We start from the raw sequence: 14,637 nt of genomic DNA, 5'->3' as shown, positions 1-14,637 counted from the left end.
TCTCATCCAGCAGAAGGTTGAATCAGACAGTGAGTAAAAACGATTCATTCTATCTACATGGAGGTAATTCACAAGTTGTGAGAGCAGACATCTGCCATGTAATACTTTTAAAAAATAAAAACCAATTTGGGAATTCTGGCATGATGCAGATATCGAATATTGCACATGTACATATATGTCAATGCTGAGTTACACATTTATAACGTAATATTAGACAGCTCAGTTTAGAAACAAATGTAACATTTTGATTTGATTACATTTTAGCTTTTAACAAACTGTATGGCAAGAATAAATTAAAGGTTTCTCCAAAAAAAAAATTGATTTCACATTTATTTAGTTAACTGGTCCCTAGAAAGACCGTTCACAGATTTAAACCCTATATCTTGAATTAACAGAATAAATAAAACAATCAATATATTAAAAATTAATAGATAAAGAAATAAATGTAAAAAAAATGGTTCAATTGTTATTTAAAAAAGCACAACCAGTACTGGCCATTTGTAGTAGCACAGCCGCCATTTGCTGGGTTCTTAATGGCCATTGTTCTGGTTGCTAAATGCAATCAAATTAGGGATGTCCCGATCACATTTTTTTGTTTTTTTTGGTTGATAATGAGTATCTGCTGATACAGAGTCCGGTCTGATACTTTGGCAATGCTGTAAAAAAGAAAAGAAAGAACACCTCCAAGTTGTCCCTTGAGTTTTTTTTTTATTATTACTTTTATTATTTTTGAAACATCACATGATCGGATCGGGGACATCACTAAATCAAATCCTTATGGCAATCCTCTGAAAGAAGGTGTCCCAATACTTTTGTACAAGTGCATCTCAAAAATTTTGAATAGCATTTAAATGTTACTTTATTTCAGTACTTCAGTTCAAAACACCAGCAGATGATATGGCTCTTCAAACAATCACTGACCATCAGTAACTTTTGCATTTAATTTGTAAATTAAGGGAGCAGAGTTTGGAGGAAGAGTGGAGCGATACACAGTCCAAACTGCTTGAGGTCTAGTGTGAAGTTTCCACCAATCAGTGATGGTTTGGAGAGGCATGTGATCTGCTGGTGTTGATCCACTGTGTTTTATCAAGTCCAAAGTCAGTGCAGTGTTTTCCCAGAAAATCTTACAGCGCTTCATGCTTCCCTCTGCTACTGACAACTTTTATGGAGATGTGGATTTCATTTTCCAGCAGGACTGGGCAAACTGCCACAAGTACCAATTGGTCTTATATAATAAAAATAAATAAACACTTAGAATAGATCCCTCTGTGTGTAATACATCTATTTAACGAGTTTCACATTTTAACTGAATTACTGAAATAAACTAACTTTTCAATTATATTCAAATTTTTTGGAGATGCACTAGTATATGTGGAGTATATACAGTGTCACATCAAACAATTAACAAAGTTTCTGATTAATGTCTTAGTCATTGCTGCAGCACCAGTACATTATAATAACTTGTACAATATGATCACAAGCTACAGCTGTCAACTCTGTAAACACGCCTGGTACATCAATTTCAGATATCCACACTTAATACTACCGAAGGCCTTCCCAGGAACAACCAAGCTCACAAATCATAATTTCCTTCAAGCATACACCCAGAGAGAGAGAGCACAGATAAATCTCAGATGCTCCTGCAAGCGTTCTGATTAATGGCTGGCACTTATATGGGCTGTCAAATGCATCATTTTTATCAAAATTGTGCAGGCCAGCCTTTAAACCATGTAACAGGGGGAAAACACAGAACCTGTTCACAATGTGTTTATCATACTAGGTGAATTTCTGGCATTTGTTACAACACTGTAGTTGTGATGTGATATAGAGCTTAGATTCTCTCCCGAACCCGACCTGACCCGAGGCCCGACCCGAACTCTGAAAGTGAAAAAACATATTTGTTAACTGAAACAAATAAAAACGGTAATTAAAAGAAAAAAACGTAACTAACTGGAACTGTACTGTGTGTTACAGATAGAACTATTTACATATAGAATACCCTTCGTTTTCTTGTTTGTTCATTTATTTATAAGCGCCATTCCCACTCCCGCAGCTTTACAGGGGGCGGTGTTGTGCCGAAACTGCTTGTGAAGCGGAGCCGGATTCTATGGGGAGTGGGATTCGGCACAACAAAATAACAGCAGAAAACAGAAACTGCAGAATTCTGTATGGGATTAAAATATGAGCATGAGGGAGATAAAAGCACATGTTTTGTAGTGAAACAGGAGATACAGTGTGTGGAATAAACTCCACACAGCTATAAGTCCATTTGAGAAGCAGCTGTGAGCATCTTTACCTGTGAGTAACACACACACCAGAAAACACCCCAAGAGGGAGGATGAACTGATAAATCTCTCTCTTTCTCTCACTCTCTCTGTCGCTTACTCACTCATAGTTGATACTTTTGGTGAAAATGAGTGAAATCTGTTTATGAAAGTTAAAGTTTTATTAAAGTTTATTGAGTTTTTGAGTTTGTTTATGTGTTTCTCAGAATTAGCTCTCTGATGTGATGTGTAAAAACTAAAAACTAGCAAACCCACTCTAAAAACTAAAATAAAATTAAACTATAATGAAAAATTCATCTATTCAACTATTAGAACCTCATAAGTTACAAAATAAACGGTTTAAAGAAAGTTGCACCAGTTAGAATGTTATAATCACGCAGCTGTGAGCGCATGTGAACTCCTCCACTTGTCAGCGTTTAACGCGCAGCGCTGTGTGTATCTGTTTTTAAAAAGACATTTTTATTAAATAATAATTCTATGCTTCTATGCTGCAGTGTTCATTAACATCATTCTGAACAGATTTGCTTACTGAAACAGCCTGGAAACAGCCAGTGTATGGGGTGGGTCACGCTTGGGCTCTTAATGACAGTTTTCAGGTCGGGCTCGGGCAGAATGTGCACGGACTCGGGCCGGGATTTTTGGGCCCGATCTAACCTCTAATGTGATGTGATGTTATCTCAGGTCCCAGCTTACACAACATGCACAATTCTGTGTTTGGGAAAGGTGTCTGCAGACGTGGCCCGGAATACGCTGTTTAAACACATGAGCAGATGCATGAGAAAATCAATATTTCCTAAATTATTCATGAGTGTTGTACTTGTAAGTACAGAAAGACTTAATTACCAGAATTTTCTGGACAATGCAGAGCGATGTTTGCCTCATCTATGTATTTTCTGTCTTAACAAGTTACATATCTTAACATATCTTGATGGATTTTCCACAGACTGGACAAGACTGTTTAACCCTATTACAGGCATTTAAATAAAATTGGACACCCCAAAACGTCGCTGTTCAATAAAACACACAATCTCCAAAACAGCAACTTTACAGTATAAACGTAAAATGTTATGTATTTAAAACATCACTACATTAATTACTACATAAAATGTCTAAATTTAGAATCAGGTGCAGTACATCATCCGCAGATGATTAAAACATGCTCAGCGAGGGCTTTAAAGCAGACTGTCTTATTAAAACCTCAAGCGTTTAGTTTAATTTGCACTTGATTGGTGAAGAATTTAAAATATTTAAATTACTGGTTTAATAAAGGAATCTATTACCAAACTACATTGTTATTTGCAAGACATTAGATTTGTGTACTTCCTTAGTTTATGTGCACAAACTGTATAAATCAAAACTTTGATGGATCTGTTTTACATATCTGTAATCCTAAGGAGGCATTTCCTGTTGAACTGTACAGGATCACTGTGTTTGAAGATGAAAATGAACAGGACCAGGGAACCCAGTGTAACCTAGCAACCTGGGTGCTGTTTCCTGTCCAGTTCAGCACCGTTTTAGCCAGGCAGTGGCAGTCTGGCCCATCATCCTATTAGTGTAGTGAGCATGTGTTCGCAAGTGTATGATAGCAAGATTCCACAGAAAGAGAATAGCATTTAGAGAGTTTAGTATGTTCTAGTTTTCAAATATTCCATACAGCTCTGGAGAAAAAAAAAGAAGAAAAATAATAAAAATTATGAGTTTCTTTGATTTTACCAAATTAAAAACCTCTGACATATAATCAAGAGGAATATGGATGATCACAAGCCACCAAACTAAGCTGAACTGCTTGAATTTTTTCACCAGATTATCCAAAAGCAGTGTGTAAGACTGGTGGAAGGGATCATGCCAAGATGAAAACTGTGATAAAAAACAGGATTATTCCACCAAATATTAATTTCTGAACTCATAAAACTTCATGAATAAGAACTTGTTTTCTTTGTATTATTTGAGGTCTGAAAGCTCTGCATCTTTTTGTTATTTCAGCCATTTCTCATTATCTGCAAATACATGACAATAATCTTTATAATCTTTATATTTAATTGGGAGAAATGTTGTCCAAATGTTGTCCATTGGTCTCTTAGTATTTTCCCAGAGCTGTATTTTAACAAAATCGCAGTGCTTCAACAAACAACATTTCTCCTGTAACAAGCTAAAATGCAGGGATAGCTACATAGTAAAAGTATGACAACACAATTTTATCCAATCTAACATAAGACATTTTCACGATCAAACAAATCCAAGTGATTTTAAGACACACAAACCTGCAAAACTAAAGCACATAAAGAGGCTTCCTAACCAGCACAGTTTACACTCAGATTACAGAAACACAGCCATTAGAGAGCAAGACAACTGCAAAATGTCCTTCATCCATTTATCAAGACAGGTAGTGTAAAGATAAACATGCTTTTTAAAAATCCACCTTACAATAATACTGAACCTGTCACTGATCCGACAGGTACAATACTGATATGATCACACTCTAAATTAAGTCAGTAACAGTGCAGTGAACAGTCAAATACTTGATGCCAGACTGAAGTTGATAATAGTAGCATCTGCAAACATCATTACAGAGTTCAGCCCAGCTGAAGCTAGTTAAGAATACATGGTAATGTTTTCCTCCCATCTCCAGTGCTCTCTTTAGTCCTCTAGCTGAACTAAAACTGAAGCTAAACACACATCAGAAGGACACCAGAACACTGTCTCAGGCCAAAGCTGAGTGAGTGACTGAATTATGGCTAAAAGCTAACCAGGCTTTTAGTGCTGTGTATTAACAAAAGATATTTATATACCACAATATATTACAACAATGTAAGCAAAGTGATATTGCAATTGTATACATCAACTTTTAAAAAGAACTGTCATTGCGTAAAAACTCTCATGTTTATGAAATGTGATAAAAGAAAAGTCGACTGTTACCCAACAGGTAAATGATTATCTAACGGCCAGAGTTTAAACACAATACAAACTGAACCACTGTCACTATCAATCGTTAATTATACCACAGTTAGTTCCAACCCTGCAATGTGATTGGCTGAGGGGCGTACTATGAGTGCCATTATCAGCCGGTAATGCACTGTCACCAAAGCTCTCCATCTATTACTCTGCCACATACAGGGAACCTAGCAACAACGCAGCACTTACAAGCCAAACAGTGCAGCTACAAACAGAGCAGCAATGGAACTATTTTAACTTTTATTTTAACAGATATTCTCCAACAGCAATAATGGAAATGTGGTATAATCACAATAATATTGTTGCTTAAATATAAATTAATAATTTTTGCTAACAGCTAACAGCACATCCTACTGAGAGGAAACAAGAGTGTAACAACACTATTCAGAAACACTCTGTAAATAACCATGTTTAACTGTGTTTTTTCCAATATAAAAACTATGCTATGGTTTGCAGCTTCTGAAAGCCAATGGCAATGCTGTAAACCAGCCAATAACATAAAAGCTGGTTGAACTTTCTAATCTTTTCCTATAAAAGGTAAAACAACTGTGTAAACGTGTTTCAAACACACTGACTATTCACTACATCTGAACATCAGTCTTCCACAAAATACTACACACAAATCAACCAACCAAACAATGCCTTAAATGTCCAAAGTAGTACATTATTTGTGCACTGTGCATTGGAGCACATTGTGGCAATGTTACAGTGCTTTAAACTCAGTAGTAAAACAGTAGTGAACCTTATAGTGACAATATATATGACACAGTTTGACACAGCTCAGGTTTTACTCTGAGACAAAATAGCAGAGTTGTAAATAGACTTATAAAACCACATCTAAACATATCTCACACTATTTATACACCAAACAGCAACTCAAGATACTCAATAAATGCATTCTACCGCACATATAAACAATTCTGCAGCACTGTGCTTACAGCGACATGTTATGTGTTCACTGTCAGAACTCATGCACACTGTGTGTATGTCTGTGTGTGTGGTGTGTCTGTGTGTGTGTGTGTGTGTGTGTGTGTGTGTGAGCATCAGAGGAAGCTGAAACTGAGACAAACAGCATTTTGGAGCTTTTCTATTTTTAGGGTTTGCACATGAGCAATCTTGACTGAGTGTTAAAAACTGTAAACAGAGATGACATCAGTATCAGGGTATATCGGTCTGGGGTTCATATCAAATCCAATCAAATCAGATGGAAAAAATAAAAGAACCTTACCCAATCCGTAGCAATCTAGCCTAAAACAGCACACACTCACACTGCTGACAAGCTGAGCATTTGTTCCCATGGGATAGTGGGATAGGTTAACCATGATATCTTACTATTAGATGCTTCTGTGTGCTGCTGTTTAAATGAAAATAGCTCAATTTACAGCTCTCCTGTATCAGCCGATACCCAAGACGTCAAAATCGATATCAGAATAGAAAAAGTGATACTGTTTCATCTCTAACTGTGAACAAGAATAATATTAAAAGATTTAAAAAAAACTAAACAGCAATTTTCCAGAAAATAGTACACTGTTTTTCCCATGATAACACTGCTTTTCACTTTCACATGCATGTGATACTAGAGATGCAAGAGTGCAGCTGTCAAACACACATGTTGTGAAATAAGATTAACTGAAAAAATATACAAATAAACTTCAAAACACCTAAAGAGAAAATTACAGACTTAAAACATTCACTTGATGTAATAAATCAGTCTCTCAATTTAAAGCATTACCTCCAAAAATAATCTGTTCCCACCTTTATTTTTTATCTTTCTCAATGTCTCAATAAACTGTTTTGTCCATTTATTAAAGTGTTCTTGCCATTTAATAAATAGCTTTTTTATTTTAATAAAACCAACTTCTTTGATTAATAAATCAGTATCATTATATCATAAATTATCACATTAATAATGAAATAATCAATTTACCTTTCAGTTTAAAAAAATATCTATTCTCTCAATTTTATAAAAATGTTCCCACAACTGAATCCTTCATTTGATTTTATAAACTACATTGTCTAACTGTATTAATTAAATCATTCATTAACGTTAGTATCTTTAATTTATGTAAACAATGCATTTCTTTGACTGAATAAATTGTTCCCTCCAATTAACAGTTTATTTCACTGATTCAACAGTTTGTTGCCTCCGTTTACTTAAATATCTTCTCTCCCTCAATGTCATAAATTGTCTTGTCTATTTATTAATATGTGCTGGCCATTTAATAAATTGCTCCTTAATTTCAATTTCAAAGCTCCCTCAAAAATGAACAAAAAAACAACCTTTTTGTTTAAAAATAATAATAATCATCCTAGATTTAATAAATTATTTCCTTAAATTAATAATTTATTCCTTTAATTTAATAAATTGTTCTCTCAAATGAATATATATATTTTCTCAAATTAATAAGTCACACTGTGTCCTTTTATTAGTTAAATCATTCCATAACTCTAATAACTTTGAAAATCTAAAAAATGTATTTACTGATTCAGCTGAACTGACTATAAACTGAATTTAATTTAATAGATTATGTCTACAATTTAGAGAGGATGTTTTTTTTAATGTGGAAACAGTTTATTTGACTAAAAGAATAACTACATTAAGGAAATTATTTATTAAAGCAAATTGTTATTATTTATGACTTAAGTCATTTAGTTGAGCCAGTGGTTTAGGTCTCTAAAAATTTGCTTTTTGATTATTTTTTTTTTTATATATAGAAAAGTTGCTTATATAGAAATCTCCTCTGTGTTTAGCTCTCTCTCTCTATCACAAATAATGAATTATACACTGATTACTGGGGAACCAAACACCAAAGGTAGCTGTTAAGTACTAAATAAAGCTAAGTTAACATCATTTAAACAAGCGACTCCACTACACCGATATCAGTGTACCAATGTACCAGCCAGTCAGCTTACTCTAATTAGATAGATGTATCTACAGCTGCTGGGTAACCAACAGAGGTGAGTAGCTAATATTCCAGATCCACTCCAGGATTTTACTCCAGCTTCGTGGACCAGTTATCCGCAGCGGAGCCACCCATGCAGTTGGAGCAAAAGCCTGGGATGGATTTTCAATTTCGGGACCTGGATTTGTTACCATTGGTAACCATAAGCTAGCTAACGTTAGCCACTGCTCCTGTCGTTTAAATAGACAGCTAACGTTAGCTAGCGGTTGCTATACTATAATATACATTACAGTGAATTAGTCAGCTGTTGTATGAGAGAACAATGTATGTCTTAAAAAGGGTTACAAGCGTTAAACAGATAAAATGAGGTAGACTTACCGTATATTTACGCGTTCATTCAAAGCAGAAATGAAGCCAAAGTCCACTGTTTTCTGTTTAATAATAAGACTAGAAGAAGGGTAGCTTAGCTGAGCTTGGCTGTCTGTGTTTGTGATGGCCACCGGTAAGCTCGGTTGAGGCACGGCTAACGTTAGTTAACGTTAAGTCACGAATTTATTATAAATACAGAATGTCAATACTGATAAATGGACGATAGCCTACTGCGGCTATTGAACTAACTAGCTAAGCCTAGCCTTAATAATAATAATAACAAACGGCTAGCGTGCGGCACACGCTTGTTATAGTTAGAGCTATTTATGTGCATGTAGTAAAGCGTTTACCTCTCTTTCTCTCTTTCTCTCTCTTTCTTTCTACACGTCTTCCCAACACTACCCGACAGCTCCCCCGCCTGCACACCACGGTACAACTAAAACATAGCTGTTAGTTAACCTAACGCTAACTAGTTAGCTAAGCTAACACTAACTAGTTAGTTAACCTGGCTAATTTCATCTCGCTCACGACCAGCCGAGCGCTCACTCAGCCCGTTAGCTGCGCCGTGTGGAGGTAGCACTTATCACCTCTGGGCTGTTGTAGCACAGGGGGGCAACCACAGAAAACTCCCCCAAAAAACCTTGCTTACCGGTTTTTGGACGCTTTTTAATATATAAAAATTTTACCTACGACTTTTCTACACCTGTCTAACAACATTAAAAACATTATAAATAAAGCTGAGGTGTCCTTAGCGTGTTTCGTGACTCATCCACACCTACTGTTCAACATCAGGAACAGGTGGATCGATGCTGCTAAAACATCACTGATAGTTTTTTTTATATATAGCTTTTTTTATATAGTTTATCTTTCTCTTCTTATTTATTTTTTTATTAGTTTTAATTTGTTTTATTATTTTTTTATTACTTTTATTCTAATGTTTTTATTTTGGTTCCTATGATCTTAGTTCATTTTTATTTTGTATCATTCTTATAATTTTACTTAACTTCTACAATTATTATCTTTTTCTTTATTTTATATTTTATAAATTATGTACTTGTTAATAATGTTAATTTACGTGTCAATTTACGCGTTTTTCTTTTTCTATATATATTTTGTTCATCTATATTAAATGTATATTATTATTTTTTAGTATTTTGTTCCTAAAATTTTTTCAATCCCTTTCATACTGTAAATTTATTAAATTGTTTCTTCGACCAAATAAATCTTTCATTCAATTTAATATATCACGTTGTTTTTTTATAGGACCAAATTTTGTTTATGCAAAACGAATACACATTGTTTCTAAGTTTGACTTCCTATTACTCCAAATTACTACAGTAATTACGCTTGAAACATATACCATGAATACATAAGAATGTTTTTTATGTTTTATAGAACTTAAATTGTTATTTTTCATACATTTGCCTTACCATTAATTCCAATTCTTACAGTATTGTTACTAAAAACAGGGTTCTGTAGTGTTATTAGATAATCTGATATGCTGAAAGCATAGTGCACAAAGGAACCATCTTTCTCCAGAGTTCAACACTACAGACCTTCAAACTTATAACATATAGTAGAGAGACGCATGAAATGGCTTTCATGGCCAAGCAGCTCCATCCAAGCTTTATATCACCAAACACAATGCAGGTGAGCACGGGATACTTTTAGCAATAAGCATATACAGTTGTGGTCAAAAGTTTACATACACTTGTAAAAAAACATAATGTTATGGCTGTCTTGAGTTTTCAATAAGTTCTACAACTCTTATTTTTCTGTGATAGAGTGATCGGAACACATACATGTTTGTCACAAAAAACAGTCATAAAATTTGGTTCTTTCATAAATTTATTATGGGTCTGCTGAAAATGTCACCAAATCTGCTGGGTCAAAAATATACATACAGCAACATTAGTATTTGGTTACATGTCCCTTGGCCATTTTCACGGCAACTAGGCGCTTTTGGTAGCCATCCACAAGCTCCTGGCAAGCTTCAGGTCGAATGTTTGACCACTCTTCTTGACAGAATTGGTGCAGTTCAGCTAAATGTGATGGTTTTCTTGCATGAACCCGTTTCTTTAGCACTGTCCACATGTTCTCAATGGGGTTTAAGTCAGGACTTTGGGAAGGCCATTCTAAAACCTTAATTCTAGCCTGGTTTAGCCATTCCTTTACCACTTTTGATGTGTGTTTTGGGTCATTGTCTTGTTGGAACACCCAACTGCGCCCAAGACCCAACCTTCGGGCTGATGGTTTTAAGTTTTCCTGCAGAATTTGGAGGTAATCCTCCTTCTTCATTATCCCATTTACTTTCTGCAAAGAACCAGTTCCACTGGCAGCAAAACATCCCCAGAGCATAATACTACCACCACCATGCTTGACAGTAGGCATGGTGTTCCTGGGATTAAAGGCCTCACCTTTTCTCCTCCAAACATATTGCTGGGTGTTGTGGCCAAACAGCTCAATTTTTGTTTCGTCTGACCAGAGAACTTTCCTCCAGAAGGTTTTAGCTTTGTCCATGTGATCAGCAGCAAACTTCAGCCGAGACTTAAGGTGCCTTTTCTGGAGCAAGGGCTTCTTTCTTGCACGGCAGCCTCTCAGTCCATGGCGATGTAAAACACGCTTGACTGTGGAGACTGACACCTGTGTTCCATCAGCTTCCAAATCCTTGCAGACCTGCTTCTTGGTGATTCTTGGTTGACTCTTGACCATCCTGACCAATCTCCTCTCGGCAGCATGTGATAGCTTGCGTTTTCTTCCTGATCGTGGCAGTGACACAACTGTTCCATGCACTTTATACTTGCGTATAATTGTCTGCACAGTTGCTCTTGGGACCTGTAGCTGCTTTGAAATGGCTCCAAGTGACTTCCCTGACTTGTTCAAGTCAATAATTCGCTTTTTCAGATCCACACTGAGTTCCTTTGACTTTCCCATTGTAGCTTTTGTAGCTGAGTCTAATCACTGGGTCAAATGAGCCCTATTTAAATGGGCTCATGAGAAGTCAACAGCTGTAGTCAATCAGAATCACTTACAAGAAGTGAAGAGGCCATGACATGAAGCTAATTTGATTGACACAACTCGCTACATCACCAAAATTGACAAATTTTGTTGCTGTATGTATATTTTTGACCCAGCAGATTTGGTGACATTTTCAGCAGACCCATAATAAATTTATGAAAGAACCAAATTTTATGACTGTTTTTTGTGACAAACATGTATGTGTTCCGATCACTCTATCACAGAAAAATAAGAGTTGTAGAACTTATTGAAAACTCAAGACAGCCATAACATTATGTTTTTTTACAAGTGTATGTAAACTTTTGACCACAACTGTATCTGCTTTACTTTTGATTACCTAATTGTAAAATCTGCTCTTACCGGTAACAGCTTATCAAAACGAGACAAAAATCAACATTGGACAAACTTTAATTCAGTTAAATTCAATTTTATTTCTATAGTGCTTTTTAAAACAAAAGCAGCTTTACAGAAAAAAAAACAGGTCCACGCCTTTTATGAGCAGCACCACAGAGACACCAATTATTGTGGTGACACAGTGGCAAGTAAAAACTGCCTTACATTAAGAGGAGTAACCTTGGAAGGAACCAAAACTGGCATCCCTCAAAGAACCCTTTAAAGCGCTATTATGTTTAAGAGTGTAGTTACAACACAAAACAACAGAGACGGCAATTACTTTTGGCCTCATTAATCTGAAAGATTTAAATTCACATACACACTGTCATGTTCTTGTCCTCTTCCTCATCAGCTTCCATGATTTTCCCCTCCTTTGTTTGTTTTCCTAGCCATGTGCTCATAGCACATGTCTCTCAGTGTCTTCATTTGTCTCAGCCCATGTCTTCAGTGCTTCCACCTGTGTTCATTTGTAGCTCCGCCCCCTTATCAGCAATCCCAGGTGTTTTCCATTCCCCATTTGTTTATTTAAAGCCCTGTTTTAGCTTTTCAGCTTTAGGTTGTCTGGTCTTGTAGGTGTTTGACATCAGTCAGGTTGCTGTTTCTTTGTTTTCTCTTTTGTTTGTTTATTTTGTGCTTGTTGTAGTAGTCCTGTCTGTTCTTGTATCTTGTTTTGAGTTTAGTTTTGGTTTATTGTTTGTTTTCTTGTAAATAAATTACCCTGCATTCACATTCATGTTGTGTCCTCCCTGCTGCAATTCCTGATACACACACACAATTTTGAATTTCCAATGCGTTTAAATGCATGATTAAATGCTGTGAGCTATTAATTGATTATTAATTAGTATGTAAATACATGCACACATCCAGTGCATTCAATACTGATCTTGCTCATTGACCTTTCCCCGGGCCAGTCATTTGCTGTGAAGAAATGTTTTTTGAACAGGTCAGTCTCTCAATAAATCTTCAAAGGGAACCCAGAGTAAAGATCTACCCCAATACATGGTTTTAAAAGGAGAAGAAATCACTATTTATTGTTCTGTTTAGTATTTGTTTTGATGATGCAAGGATCGCTGTACTGATTAAAGGCACACTTTGTGATCTGACTTGGTTGCCCAAGTCACTTGATGTGCTGTGGGGTAAAAGGAGAAGAGAACAGGTGTGCGGTCACACTCACCTTTCTAAGAATAGCATGTAAAAAAACAGCAGTCTTCTACCTGACATAAAAACTGACTTGATTACATCAACCATTTCACAATCTCTCACAAACTGACTTGAATGGTGGATTGTTTTTAGACACATTGACAGATTTAATCCATACGCTCCTGTGATTGCACACAGGACATGACAGATAGACATCACTGTGGCACCCAGAAAGGAGTAAGCACTGGGATCCTTGGTATTGAACCCACAACTATGTCATCAATAACCCAGTGCTCTAACCACTGAGCCACCACTACTTTGCAAATAGGCTATTATTTAATTATGTGAAACAAATCCATGCCTTTCCAAATTGTATTATTACTTTAAACAAAAAAGCTTTTCACTATGTATTGCATATAACAACCCAAAACATTTTTTAAAAGGGCAACAGTATTTGGCACCTGTAAAAATTGTCATTTTAAAGCTACTTGGAGCACTATAAGGAAAAAAGGTATTGGGACACCAACATATTTTAATTGGCTGTTTAATGTTCACCACCCCACCTCATCCCCAGCTTCCCAATTAATACTAAAAGTTATGAAGTTATGAGTTATGAAAACAACTAATTTTGGGAAATTAATCCATGCCCTTTACTCCTCCCACTCACCCTACATAAACCCTCATTTCCTCTCTACCTGTGTGTCGAACAACTTCGTACCCACCTCCTCCCCATCTTCCTCCTTTTTTCTTTCTCTTTTCTTCTTTTTCTGTATCCCTTCTTGTGAGGGGGCTTCAGCTTCATGCTTCCCAAACTCCAGCCCAAAACCTCTTAGTTCGCCCCCATTTTTCCTTCTGTCCAAGGGCATGAAAGAATACTAGCAAAGTACTAGATACAGAACCCACCATCATTCCAGAGAACACAGTTCCACTGCTCCATCAGCTCTGTGCTGGGGGGCTTAATACCCCTCCAGCCCACACCTGGCATGACACTAGATAGTTGGCTGTAATTCTACGACAAGCAATATGTGTAGATTTGCACATCTGTGTCAACAATGAGTGCAACATGAAGTAGCTGTGTCTACAAACATTTAAACATATAGTGTCTCACAAGATAAGAAACAAGTTACTTTCTTTAAAATGAGATATTCTTGTTACATCAAATAATATGATTATAATATTGAGTAAATAAAATGCTCTATATAAATGAAACTAAGCTACAGTCATATGAAAAAGTTTGGGCACCCCTATTAATCTTAATCATTTTTAGTTCTAAATATTTGGGTGTTTGAAACAGCCATTTCATATATCTAATAACTGATGGACACAGTAATATTTCAGGATTGAAACGAGGTTTATTGTACTTTCAGAAAATGTGCAATATGCATTAAACCAAAATTTGACCGGTGCAAAAGTATGGGCACCCTTATCATTTTATTGATTTGAACTACTTTTTACTGACTTACTGAAGCACAAAATTGGTTTGGTAACCTCATTGAGTTTTGAACTTCATAGCCAGGTGTATCCAATCATGAGAAAAGTTATTTAAGGTGGCCAATTGCAAGGACAATCCGCAGACC

The 14,637-nt window shown here is 36.0% G+C and overlaps 1 protein-coding gene across 7 annotated transcripts in view; it reads right to left on the bottom strand.

Moving 5' to 3' along the window:
* The window catches only part of LOC103033743 (R3H domain-containing protein 2), a 76,188-nt gene extending 66,967 nt beyond the window's left edge, over nucleotides 1–9,221 (bottom strand). For 3 of the 7 annotated variants that reach the window (XM_049479740.1, XM_049479743.1, XM_022675640.2), the window contains exon 1: nucleotides 8,519–9,221. The gene's annotated coding sequence lies outside the window, so the exon portion shown is untranslated. The remainder of the gene's footprint in view (nucleotides 1–8,518) is intronic. The other 4 variants (XM_049479746.1, XM_049479745.1, XM_049479748.1 and 1 more) reach the window with 3 other exon arrangements.
* Nucleotides 9,222–14,637: the final 5,416 nt, after the last annotated feature.

The sequence above is a fragment of the Astyanax mexicanus genome, chromosome 5, assembly GCF_023375975.1.
Source record: "Astyanax mexicanus isolate ESR-SI-001 chromosome 5, AstMex3_surface, whole genome shotgun sequence".
NCBI lineage: Eukaryota > Metazoa > Chordata > Actinopteri > Characiformes > Acestrorhamphidae > Astyanax > Astyanax mexicanus.
The sequence above is the reverse complement of the archived record's forward strand: the minus strand, read 5'-3'. Positions and strand labels throughout refer to the sequence as shown.